Here is a 12389-nt window from a genome sequence, read left to right as displayed (position 1 = left end):
ATAAAATGTAATTCAGACTGCCTTGTCCCACTTAATGCTGTATCGCTTTGGCAAATGCTTTATCTGCGCCATTCGCCTTAATCACATCTGAGAGTAATTCTGAAAAAAACGCCTGTCGCTAATTGTTCGTCATCACAGATACTGTTTGCTATACGGCCACGACGCGCAACTGATTTCCAAAATTCATCTTTCTCCTGTGAGGATGGAACTTCCGATGCCTGGTTTATTAGAGCAGTGCTCTACCACTGAGCTAAAGAGGCGCGGCCAAGTGGTACTTTTGGGTACTTCGTCCTTACGGTCGTCTGCATAATCAGACTTCAGCTGACAACACTTCATATTACCGGCTAATATTTGCAGCTATGGCGACCCATTACTGCTTGGCTACACATCTGACACGTAACCGATGTGCTTTCCAAACAACAACACTTGCATTTCAGAACATGTCTTCCACACATGTCTACAAAATCACCTTCACATTCAAATACAGTTTCCTTGTGAGTGACAGATACGTAGGCAAAGTTTAAAGTTGCTATTTCCATTACATCTCGTTAATCAGAAAAACGGTAATTTACATCTGCAGCGGAACAAAATTCCACTCCGCCCAGCGTGTGGCTCGAACCCACGACCCTCGGATTAAGAGTCTGACGCTCTACCTTTTGCTTCTTCTGCAGAAGCGGCGGCGGCGGCGGCGGCGGCGTTGACGACGACGACAACGACCGCGAGAGGCTCTGAGATATGTGAGAATTACATCTATAAAATGTAATTCAGACTGCCTTGTCCCACCTTATGCTGTACCGCTTTGGCAAATGCTTTATCTGCACCATTCGCCTTAATCACATCTCAGAGTAATTCTTAAAAAAACGCCTGTCGCTAATTGTTCGTCATCACAGATACTGTTTGCTATACGGCCACGACGCGCAACTGATTTCCAAAATTCATCCTTCTCCTGTGAGGATGGATCTAACGACGCCTGGTTTATTAGAGCAAAGCTCAAACACTGAGCTAAAGAGGCGCGTCCTTGCTGTACTCTTGGCTACTTCGACCTTACGGTCGTCTGCATCATCAGACTTCAGCTGACAACACTTCATATTACCGGCTAATATTTGCAGCTATGGCGACCCATTACTGCTTGGCTACACATCTGACATGTAACCGATGTGCTCTCCAAACAACAACACTTGCATTTCATAACATGTCTTTCACACATGTCTACAAAATCACCTTCACCTTCAAATACAGTTTCCTTGCGACTGACAGAGATGTAGGCAAAGTCTAAAGTTGCTATTTCCATTACATCTCGTTAATCAGAAAAACGGCGATTTACATCTGCAGCGGAACAAAACTCTGTTCCGCCCAGCGTGTGGCTCGAACCCACGACCATGGGATTTAGAGTCTGACGCTCCACCGACTGAGCTAGCCGGCTACCTCGGTGAATACCTGCCGGGTAGCACGTCACACAGTAATCGTTTGGGTTGGGTGGTCCCATACAGAATCTCTCCATGCTGCCTAATGTTTTCCTAACGTCACACTCGTCACGTACTTCACTTTTATGTCATAATCATTTCTGAGAGGTAAAGAAATTGCATGACAACATGCAGAGCTAGTGGCGTCAAAATTAACACACATACTTTATGTGTCTCAAAAGCCGAACGAGTTACTTTCCGACGTAGTTTTAGATGTGCAAGTGCCAGTCAAAACTCGCGGTGTCGGCACTCTGCCGACCATTTCGCTAGTTACCACATGTCTTGTTGTGTGTGTTTCAAGCTCAAGAGCATCTCCAAGCAAAAAATGGTCAACAGCAACATTCAGACGGTTTCGTACTGCTCAATTGCTACATTAAAACGGTATGTTTCTTTTTCAGAACTGGAAAAACACGAGCGTGACAGCATTAAAACCTCTAATCTGCAGATCCGAAGCCCGACGACTTATCCATTAGGCCACACGGTCACTGACAACCAACTATAACATGTATACGACGGTCACTGACGACCAACTATAACATGTATACCACTCATCTCGAAACGCTCACACCCCTGAGGATTTGTGTTTTCGTTCTACACAGCCGCTGCCCCTTGCTCTTTCCCACCCATTCGTTACATTAAACCTCTTACGAGACCGACCAAATATAGACTGAGAAACGAGACTACACACTTTGTGCATTCGGAATTGAAGGCAGGGCGTCCCTCGCCGCATTTGCTACGATGGCCATTTGCTACTTCTGCAGAAGCGGCGGCGGCGACGACGACGACGACGACGACGACGACGACCGCGAGAGGCTCTGAGTTATGTGAGAAATACATCTATAAAATGTACTTCAGACTGTCTCGCCCCACCTTATGCTGTACCGCTTTGGCAAATGCTTTATCTGCGCCATTCGCCTTAATCACATCTGAGAGTAATTCTTAAAAAAACGCCGGTCGCTAATTGTTCGTCATCACAGATACTGTTTGCTATACGGCCACGACGCGCAACTGATTTCCAAAATTCATATTTCTCCTGTGAGGATGGAACTTACGACGCCTGGTTTATTAGAGCAGTGCTGTACCACTGAGCTAAAGAGACGCGGCCTAGCGGTACACTTGCATACTTCGTCCTTACGGTCGTCTGCACCATCAGACTTCAGCTGACAACACTTCATATTACCGGCAAATATTTGCAGCTATGGGGACCCATTGCTGCTTAGCAACACATCTGACACGTAACCGATGTGCTCTCCAAACAACAACACTTGCATTTCAGAGCATGTCTTTCACACATGTCTACAAAATCACCTTCACCTTCAAATACAGTTTCCTTGCGACTGACAGAGACGTAGGCAAAGTTTAAAGTTGCTATTTCCATTACATCTCGTTAATCAGAAAAACGGTACTTTACATCAGCAGCGGAACAAAATTCCGTTCCGCCCAGCGTGTGGCTGGAAGCCACAACCCTGAGATTAAGAGTCTGACGCTCTACCGACTGAGCTAGCCGGCTCCCTCGGTGAATACCTGCCGGGTAGCACGTCACACAGTACTCGTTTGGGTTGGGTGGTCCCATACAGAATCTCTCCATGCTGCCTAATGTTTTCCTAACGACACACTCGTCACGTACTTCACTTTTATGTCATAATCATTTCTGAGAGGTAAAGAAACTGCATGACAACATGCAGAGCTAGTGGCGTCAAAATTAACACACGTTGTTTTAGATGTGCAAGTGCCAGTCAAAACTCGCGGTGTCGGCACTCTGCTGACCATTTCGCTAGTTAACACCGGCCTTGTTGTGTGTGTTTCAAGCTCAAGAATATCTCCAAGCAAAAAATGGTCAACAGCAACATTCAGACGGTTTCGTACTGCTCAATTGCTACATTAAAACGGTATGTTTCTTTTTCAGAACTGGAAAAACACGAGCGTGACAGCATTCGAAACTGTAATCTTCAGATCCGAAGTCCGACGCCTTATCCCTTAGGCCACACGGTCACTGACGACTAACTATGTCATGTATACGACTCACCTCGAAACGCTCACACCCCTGAGGATTTGTGTTTTCGTTCTACACAGCCGCTGCCCCTTGCTCTTTCCCACCCATTCGTTACATTCAACCTCTTACGAGACCGACCAAATATAGACTGAGAAACAAGACCACACACTTTGTGCATTCGGAATCGAAGGCAGGGCGTCCCTCGCCGCATTTGCTACGACAGCCATTTGCTACTTCTGCAGAAGCGGCGACGACGACGACGACGACGACGACGACGACGACCGCGAGAGGCTCTGAGATATGTGAGAAATACATCTATAAAATGTAAATCAGACTGCCTCGTCCCACTTTATGCTGTACCGCTTTGGCAAATGCTTTATCTGTGCCATTCGCCTTAATCACATCTGAGAGTAATTCTTAAAAAAACGCCTGTCGCTAATTGTTCGTCATCACAGATACTGTTTGCTATACGGCCACGACGCGCAACTGATTTCCAAAATTCATCTTTCTCCTGTGAGCATGGAACTTACGATGCCTGGTTTATTAGAGCAGTGCTCTACCACTGAGCTAAAGAGGCGCGGCCTAGTGGTACTCTTGGGTACTTCGTCCTTACGGTCGTCTGCATCATCAGACTTCAGCTGACAACACTTCATATTACCGGCTAATATTTGCAGCTATGGCGACCCTTTACTGCTTGGCTACACATCTGACACGTAACCGATGTGCTCTCGAAACTACAACACTTGCATTTCAGAACATGTCTTCCACACATGTCTACAAAATCACCCTCACATTCAAATACAGTTTCCTTGTGACTGACAGAGACGTAGGCAAAGTTTAAAGTTGCTATTTCCCTTACATCTCGTTAATCAGAAACACGGTAATTTACATCTGCAGCGGTACAAAATTCCGTTCCGCCCAGCGTGTGGCTCGAACCCACGACCCTAGGATTAAGAGTCTGACGTTCTACCGACCGAGCTAACCGGCTACCTCGTTGAATACCTGCCGGATAGCACGTCACACAGTACTCGTTTGGTTGGGTGGTCCCATACAGAATCTCTCCATGCTGCCTATAGTTTTCCTAACGTCACATTCGTCACGTACTTCACTTTTATGTCATAATCATTTCTGAGAGGTAAAGAAATTGCATGACAGCATGCAGAGCTAGTGGCGTCAAAATTAACACACATACTTTATGTGACTCAAAAGCCGAACGAGTTACTTTCCGTCGTTGTTTTAGATGTGCAAGTGCCAGTCAAAACTCGCGGTGTCGGCACTCTGCTGACCATTTCGCTAGTTAACACCGGTCTTGTTGTGTGTGTTTCAAGCTCAAGAGCATTTCCAAGCAAAAAATGGTCAACAGCAACATTCAGACCGTTTCGTACTGCTCAATTGCTACATTAAAACGGTATGTTTCTTTTTCAGAACTGGAAAAAAAACGAGCGTGACAACATTCGAAATTGTAATTATCAGATCCGAAGTCCGACGCCTTATCCATTAGGCCACACGGTCACTGACGACTAACTATGTCATGTATACGACTCACCTCGAAACGCTCACACCCCTGAGGATTTGTGTTTTCGTTCTACACAGCCGCTGCCCCTTGCTCTTTCCCACCCATTCGTTACATTCAACCTCATACGAGACCGACCAAATATAGACTGAGAAACAAGACCACACACTTTGTGCATTCGGAATCGAAGGCAGGGCGTCCCTCGCCGCATTTGCTACGATGGCCATTTGCTACTTCTGCAGAAGCGGCAACGGCAACGACGACGACGACGACGACGACGACCGCGAGAGGCTCTGAGTTATGTGAGAAATACATCTATAAAATGTAATTCATGCTGCCTCGTCCCACTTTATGCTGTACCGCTTTGGCAAATGCTTTATCTGCGCCATTCGCCTTAATCACATCTGAGAGTAATTCTTAAAAAAACGCCTGTCGCTAATTGTTCGTCATCACAGATACTGTTTGCTATACGGCCACGACGCGCAACTGATTTCCAAAATTCATCTTTCTCCTGTGAGCATGGAACTTCCGATGCCTGGTTTATTAGAGCAGTGCTCTACCACTGAGCTAAAGAGGCGCAGCCTAGTGGTACTCTTGGGTACTTCGTCCTTACGGTCGTCTGCATCATCAGACTTCAGCTGACAACACTTCATATTACCGGCTAATATTTGCAGCTATGGCGACCCTTTACTGCTTGGCTACACATCTGACACGTAACCGATGTGCTCTCGAAACTACAACACTTGCATTTCAGAACATGTCTTCCACACATGTCTACAAAATCACCCTCACATTCAAATACAGTTTCCTTGTGACTGACAGAGACGTAGGCAAAGTTTAAAGTTGCTATTTCCGTTACATCTCGTTAATCAGAAACACGGTAATTTACATCTGCAGCGGTACAAAATTCCGTTCCGCCCAGCGTGTGGCTCGAACCCACGACCCTAGGATTAAGAGTCTGACGCTCTACCGACCGAGCTAGCAGGCTACCTCGTTGAATACCTGCCGGATAGCACGTCACACAGTACTCGTTTGGTTGGGTGGTCCCATACAGAATCTCTCCATGCTGCCTATAGTTTTCCTAACGTCACATTCGTCACGTACTTCACTTTTATGTCATAATCATTTCTGAGAGGTAAAGAAATTGCATGACAGCATGCAGAGCTAGTGGCGTCAAAATTAACACACATACTTTATGTGACTCAAAAGCCGAACGAGTTACTTTCCGTCGTTGTTTTAGATGTGCAAGTGCCAGTCAAAACTCGCGGTGTCGGCACTCTGCTGACCATTTCGCTAGTTAACACCGGTCTTGTTGTGTGTGTTTCAAGCTCAAGAGCATTTCCAAGCAAAAAATGGTCAACAGCAACATTCAGACCGTTTCGTACTGCTCAATTGCTACATTAAAACGGTATGTTTCTTTTTCAGAACTGGAAAAAAAAACGAGCGTGACAACATTCGAAATTGTAATTATCAGATCCGAAGTCCGACGCCTTATCCATTAGGCCACATGGTCACTGACGACCAGCTATGTAATGTTTACGACTCATCTCGAAACGCTCACACCCCTGAGGATTTGTGTTTTCGTTCTACACAGCCGCTGCCTCTTGCTCTTTCCCACCCATTCGTTACATTCAACCTCATACGAGACCGACCAAATATAGACTGAGAAACAAGACCACACACTTTGTGCATTCGGAATCGAAGGCAGGGCGTCCCTCGCCGCATTTGCTACGATGGCCATTTGCTACTTCTGCAGAAGCGGCAACGGCAACGACGACGACGACGACGACGACGACCGCGAGAGGCTCTGAGTTATGTGAGAAATACATCTATAAAATGTAATTCATGCTGCCTCGTCCCACTTTATGCTGTACCGCTTTGGCAAATGCTTTATCTGTGCCATTCGCCTTAATCACATCTGAGAGTAATTCTTAAAAAAACGCCTGTCGCTAATTGTTCGTCATCACAGATACTGTTTGCTATACGGCCACGACGCGCAACTGATTTCCAAAATTCATCTTTCTCCTGTGAGCATGGAACTTACGATGCCTGGTTTATTAGAGCAGTGCTCTACCACTGAGCTAAGTCTGCATCATCAGACTTCAGCTGACAACACTTCATATTACCGGCTTATATTTGCAGCTATGGCGACCCATTACTGCTTGGCTACACATCTGACACGTAACCGATGTGCTCTCCAAACAACAACACTTGCATTTCAGAACATGTCTTCCACACAGGGTCTACAAAATCACCTTCACATTCAAATACAATATCCTTGTGACTGACAGAGACGTAGGCAAAGTTTAAAGTTGCTATTTCCATTACATCTCGTTAATCAGAAAAACGGTAATTTACATCTGCAGCGGAACAAAATTCCGTTCCGCCCAGCGTGTGGCTCGAACCCACGACCCTAGGATTAAGAGTCTGACGGTCTACCGACTGAGCTAGCCGGCTACCTCGGTGAATACCTGCCAGATAGCACGTCACACAGTACTCGTTTGGGTTGGGTGGTCCCATACAGAATCTCTCCATGCTGATTAATGTTTTCCTAACGTCACACTCGTCACGTACTTCACTTTTATGTCATAATCATTTCTGAGAGGTAAAGAAATTGCATGACAGCATGCAGAGCTAGTGGCGTCAAAATTAACACACATACTTTATGTGACTCAAAAGCCGAACGAGTTACTTTCCGACGTTGTTTTAGATGTGCAAGTGCCAGTCAAAACTCGCGGTGTCGGCACTCTGCTGACCATTTCGCTAGTTAACACCGGTCTTGTTGTGTGTGTTTCAAGCTCAAGAGCATTTCCAAGCAAAAAATGGTCAACAGCAACATTCAGACCGTTTCGTACTGCTCAATTGCTACATTAAAACGATATGTTTCTTTTTCAGAACTGGAAAAAAAACGAGCGTGACAACATTCGAAATTGTAATTATCAGATCCGAAGTCCGACGCCTTATCCATTACGCCACATAGTCACTGACGACCAACTATGTCATGTATACGACTCATCTCGAAACGCTCACACCCCTGAGGATTTGTGTTTTCGTTCTACACAGCCGCTGCCCCTTGCTCTTTCCCACCCATTCGTTACATTCAACCTCTTACGAGACCGACCAAATATAGACTGAGAAACAAGACCACACACTTTGTGCATTCGGAATCGAAGGCAGGGCGTCCTTCGCCGCATTTGCTACGATAGCCATTTGCTACTTCTGCAGAAGCGGCGGCGGTGGCGGTGGCGGCGACGACTACGACGACGACGACCGCGAGAGGCTCTGAGATATGTGAGAAATACATCTATAAAATGTAATTCAGACTGCCTCGTCCCACTTTATGCTGTACCGCTTTGGCAAATGCTTTATCTGCGCCATTCGCCTTAATCACATCTGAGAGTAATTCTTAAAAAAACGCCTGTCGCTAATTGTTCGTCATCACAGATACTGTTTGCTATACGGCCACGACGCGCAACTGATTTCCAAAATTCATCTTTCTCCTGTGAGAATGGAACTTCCGATGCCTGGTTTATTAGAGCAGTGCTCAACCACTGAGCTAAAGAGGCGCGGCCTAGCGGTACGCTTGGGTACTTCGTCCTTACGGTCGTCTGCATCATTAGGCTTCAGCTGACAAAATTTCATATTACCGGCTAATATTTGCAGCTATGGCGACCCATTACTGCTTGGCTACACATCTGACACGTAACCGATGTGCTCTCCAAACAACAACACTTGCATTTCAGAACATGTCTTCCACACATGTCTACAAAATCACCTTCACATTCAAATACAGTTTCCTTGTGACTGACAGAGACGTAGGCAAAGTTTAAAGTTGCTATTTCCATTACATCTCGTTAATCAGAAAAACGGTAATTTACATCTGCAGCGGAACAAAATTCCGTTCCGCCCAGCGTGTGGCTCGATCCGACGTCCCTAGGATTAAGAGTCTGACGCTCTACCGACTGAGCTAGCCGGCTTCCTCGGTGAATACCTGCCGGATAGCACGTCACACCGTACTCGTTTGGGTTGGGTGGTCCCATACAGAATCTCTCCATGCTGCCTAATGTTTTCCTAACGTCACACTCGTCACGTACTTCACTTTTATGTCATAATCATTTCTGAGAGGTAAAGAAATTGCATGACAGCATGCAGAGCTAGTGGCGTCAAAATTAACACACATACTTTATGTGACTCCAAAGCCGAACGAGTTACTTTCCGTCGTTATTTTAGATGTGCAAGTGCCAGTCAAAACTCGCGGTGTCGGCACTCTGCTGACCATTTCGCTAGTTAACACCGGTCTTGTTGTGAGTGTTTCAAGCTCAAGAGCATTTCCAAGCAAAAAGTGGTCAACAGCAACATTCAGACCGTTTCGTACTGTTCAATTGCTACATTAAAACGGTATGTTTCTTTTTCAGAACTGGAAAAAAAACGAGCGTGACAACATTCGAACCAGTTATCATCAGATCCAAAGCCCGACGCCTTATCCATTAGGCCACACGGTCACTGACGACCAACATTTACATGTATACGACTCATCTCGAAACGCTCACACCCCTGAGGATTTGTGTTTTCGTTCTACACAGCCGCTGCCCCTTGCTCTTTCCCACCCATTCGTTACATTCAACCTCTTACGAGACCGACCAAATATAGACTCAGAAACAAGACCACACACTTTGTGCATTCGGAATCGAAGGCAGGGCGTCCCTCGCCGCATTTGCTACGATAGCCATTTGCTACTTCTGCAGAAGCGGAGGCGGCGGCGGCGACGACGACGACGACGACGACGACGACGACCGCGAGAGGCTCTGAGATATGTGAGAAATACATCTATAAAATGCAATTCAGACTGCCTCGTCCCACTTTATGCTGTACCGCTTTGGCAAATGCTTTATCTGTGCCATTCGCCTTAATCACATCTGAGAGTAATTCTTAAAAAAACGCCTGTCGCTAATTGTTCGTCATCACAGATACTGTTTGCTATACGGCCACGACGCGCAACTGATTTCCAAAATTCATCTTTCTCCTGTGAGGATGGAACTTCCGATGCCTGGTTTATTAGAGCAGTGCTCTACCACTGAGCTAAGGAGGCGCGGCCTAGCGGTACTCTTGGATACTTCGTCCTTACGTTCGTCTGCATCATCAGACTTCAGCTGACAACACTTCATATTACCGGCTAATATTTGCAGCTATGGCAACCCATTACTGCTTGGCTACACATCTGACACGTAACCGACGTGCTCTCCAAACAACAACACTTGCATTTCAGAACATGTCTTCCACACATGTCTACAAAATCACCTTCACATTCAAATACAGTTTCCTTGTGACTGACAGAGACGTAGGCAAAGTTTAAAGTTGCTATTTCCATTACATCTCGTTAATCTGAAAAACGGTAATTTACATCTGCAGCGGAACAAAATTCCGTTCCGACCAGCGTGTGGCTCGATCCCACGATCCTAGGATTAAGAGTCTGACGCTCTACCGACTGAGCTAGCCGGCTACCTCGTTGAATACCTGCCGGATAGCACGTCACACAGTACTCGTTTGGTTGGGTGGTCCCATACAGAATCTCTCCATGCTGCCTAATGTTTTCCTAACGTCACACTCGTCACGTACTTCACTTTTATGTCATAATCATTTCTGAGAGGTAAAGAAATTGCATGACAGCATGCAGAGCTAGTGGCGTCAAAATTAACACACATACTTTATGTGACTCAAAAGCCGAACGAGTTACTTTCCGTCGTTGTTTTAGATGTGCAAGTGCCAGTCAAATCTCGCGGTGTCGGCACTCTGCTGACCATTTCGCTAGTTAACACCGGTCTTGTTGTGTGTGTTTCAAGCTCAAGAGCATTTCCAAGCAAAAAATGGTCAACAGCAACATTCAGACGGTTTCGTACTGCTCAATTGCTACATTAAAACGGTATGTTTCTTTTTCAGAACTGGAAAAAAAAGGGTCGTGACAACATTCGAACCTGTAATCATCAGATCCGAAGTCCGACGCCTTATCCATTAGGCCACATGGTCACTGACGGCCAGCTACGTAATGTATACGACTCATCTCGAAACGCTCACACCCCTGAGGATTTGTGTTTTCGTTCTACACAGCCGCTGCCCCTTGCTCTTTCCCACCCATTCGTTACATTCAACCTCTTACGAGACCGACCAAATATAAACTGAGAAACAAGACCACACACTTTGTGCATTCGGAATCGAAGGCAGGGCGTCCCTCGCCGCATTTGCTACGATAGCCATTTGCTACTTCTGCAGAAGCGGAGGCGGCGGCGGCAACGACGACGACGACGACGACGACCGCGAGAGGCTCTGAGATATGTGAGAAATACATCTATAAAATGTAATTCAGACTGCCTCGTCCCACTTTATGCTGTACCGCTTTGGCAAATGCTTTATCTGTGCCATTCGCCTTAATCACATCTGAGAGTAATTCTTAAAAAAACGCCTGTCGCTAATTGTTCGTCATCACAGATACTGTTTGCTATACGGCCACGACGCGCAACTGATTTCCAAAATTCATCTTTCTCCTGTGAGGATGGAACTTCCGATGCCTGGTTTATTAGAGCAGTGCTCTACCACTGAGCTAAGGAGGCGCGGCCTAGCGGTACTCTTGGATACTTCGTCCTTACGGTCGTCTGCATCATCAGACTTCAGCTGACAACACTTCATATTACCGGCTAATATTTGCAGCTATGGCGACCCATTACTGCTTGGCTACACATCTGACACGTAACCGATGTGCTCTCCAAACAACAACACTTGCATTTCAGAACATGTCTTCCACACATGTCTACAAAATCACCTTCACATTCAAATACAGTTTCCTTGTGACTGACAGAGACGTAGGCAAAGTTTAAAGTTGCTATTTCCATTACATCTCGTTAATCTGAAAAACGGTAATTTACATCTGCAGCGGAACAAAATTCCGTTCCGACCAGCGTGTGGCTCGAACCCACGATCCTAGGATTAAGAGTCTGACGCTCTACCGACTGAGCTAGCCGGCTACCTCGTTGAATACCTGCCGGATAGCACGTCACACAGTACTCGTTTGGTTGGGTGGTCCCATACAGAATCTCTCCATGCTGCCTAATGTTTTCCTAACGTCACACTCGTCACGTACTTCACTTTTATGTCATAATCATTTCTGAGAGGTAAAGAAATTGCATGACAGCATGCAGAGCTAGTGGCGTCAAAATTAACACACATACTTTATGTGACTCAAAAGCCGAACGAGTTACTTTCCGTCGTTGTTTTAGATGTGCAAGTGCCAGTCAAATCTCGCGGTGTCGGCACTCTGCTGACCATTTCGCTAGTTAACACCGGTCTTGTTGTGTGTGTTTCAAGCTCAAGAGCATTTCCAAGCAAAAAATGGTCAAATGCAACATTCAGACCGTTTCGTACTGCTCAA

The 12389-nt window shown here is 46.0% G+C and overlaps 1 non-coding gene across 1 annotated transcript; it reads right to left on the bottom strand.

Annotated features, from left to right (window-relative positions):
* Nucleotides 1-11912: 11912 nt before the first annotated feature.
* Nucleotides 11913-11985, bottom strand: Trnak-cuu (transfer RNA lysine (anticodon CUU)). The gene has a single exon. It is a non-coding gene; the product is annotated as a tRNA-Lys (tRNA).
* Between the last annotated feature and the right edge of the window lie 404 nt (nt 11986-12389).

Source organism: Schistocerca gregaria, chromosome 6, assembly GCF_023897955.1.
Source record: "Schistocerca gregaria isolate iqSchGreg1 chromosome 6, iqSchGreg1.2, whole genome shotgun sequence".
Classification (NCBI taxonomy): domain Eukaryota; kingdom Metazoa; phylum Arthropoda; class Insecta; order Orthoptera; family Acrididae; genus Schistocerca; species Schistocerca gregaria.
The sequence above is the reverse complement of the archived record's forward strand: the minus strand, read 5'-3'. Positions and strand labels throughout refer to the sequence as shown.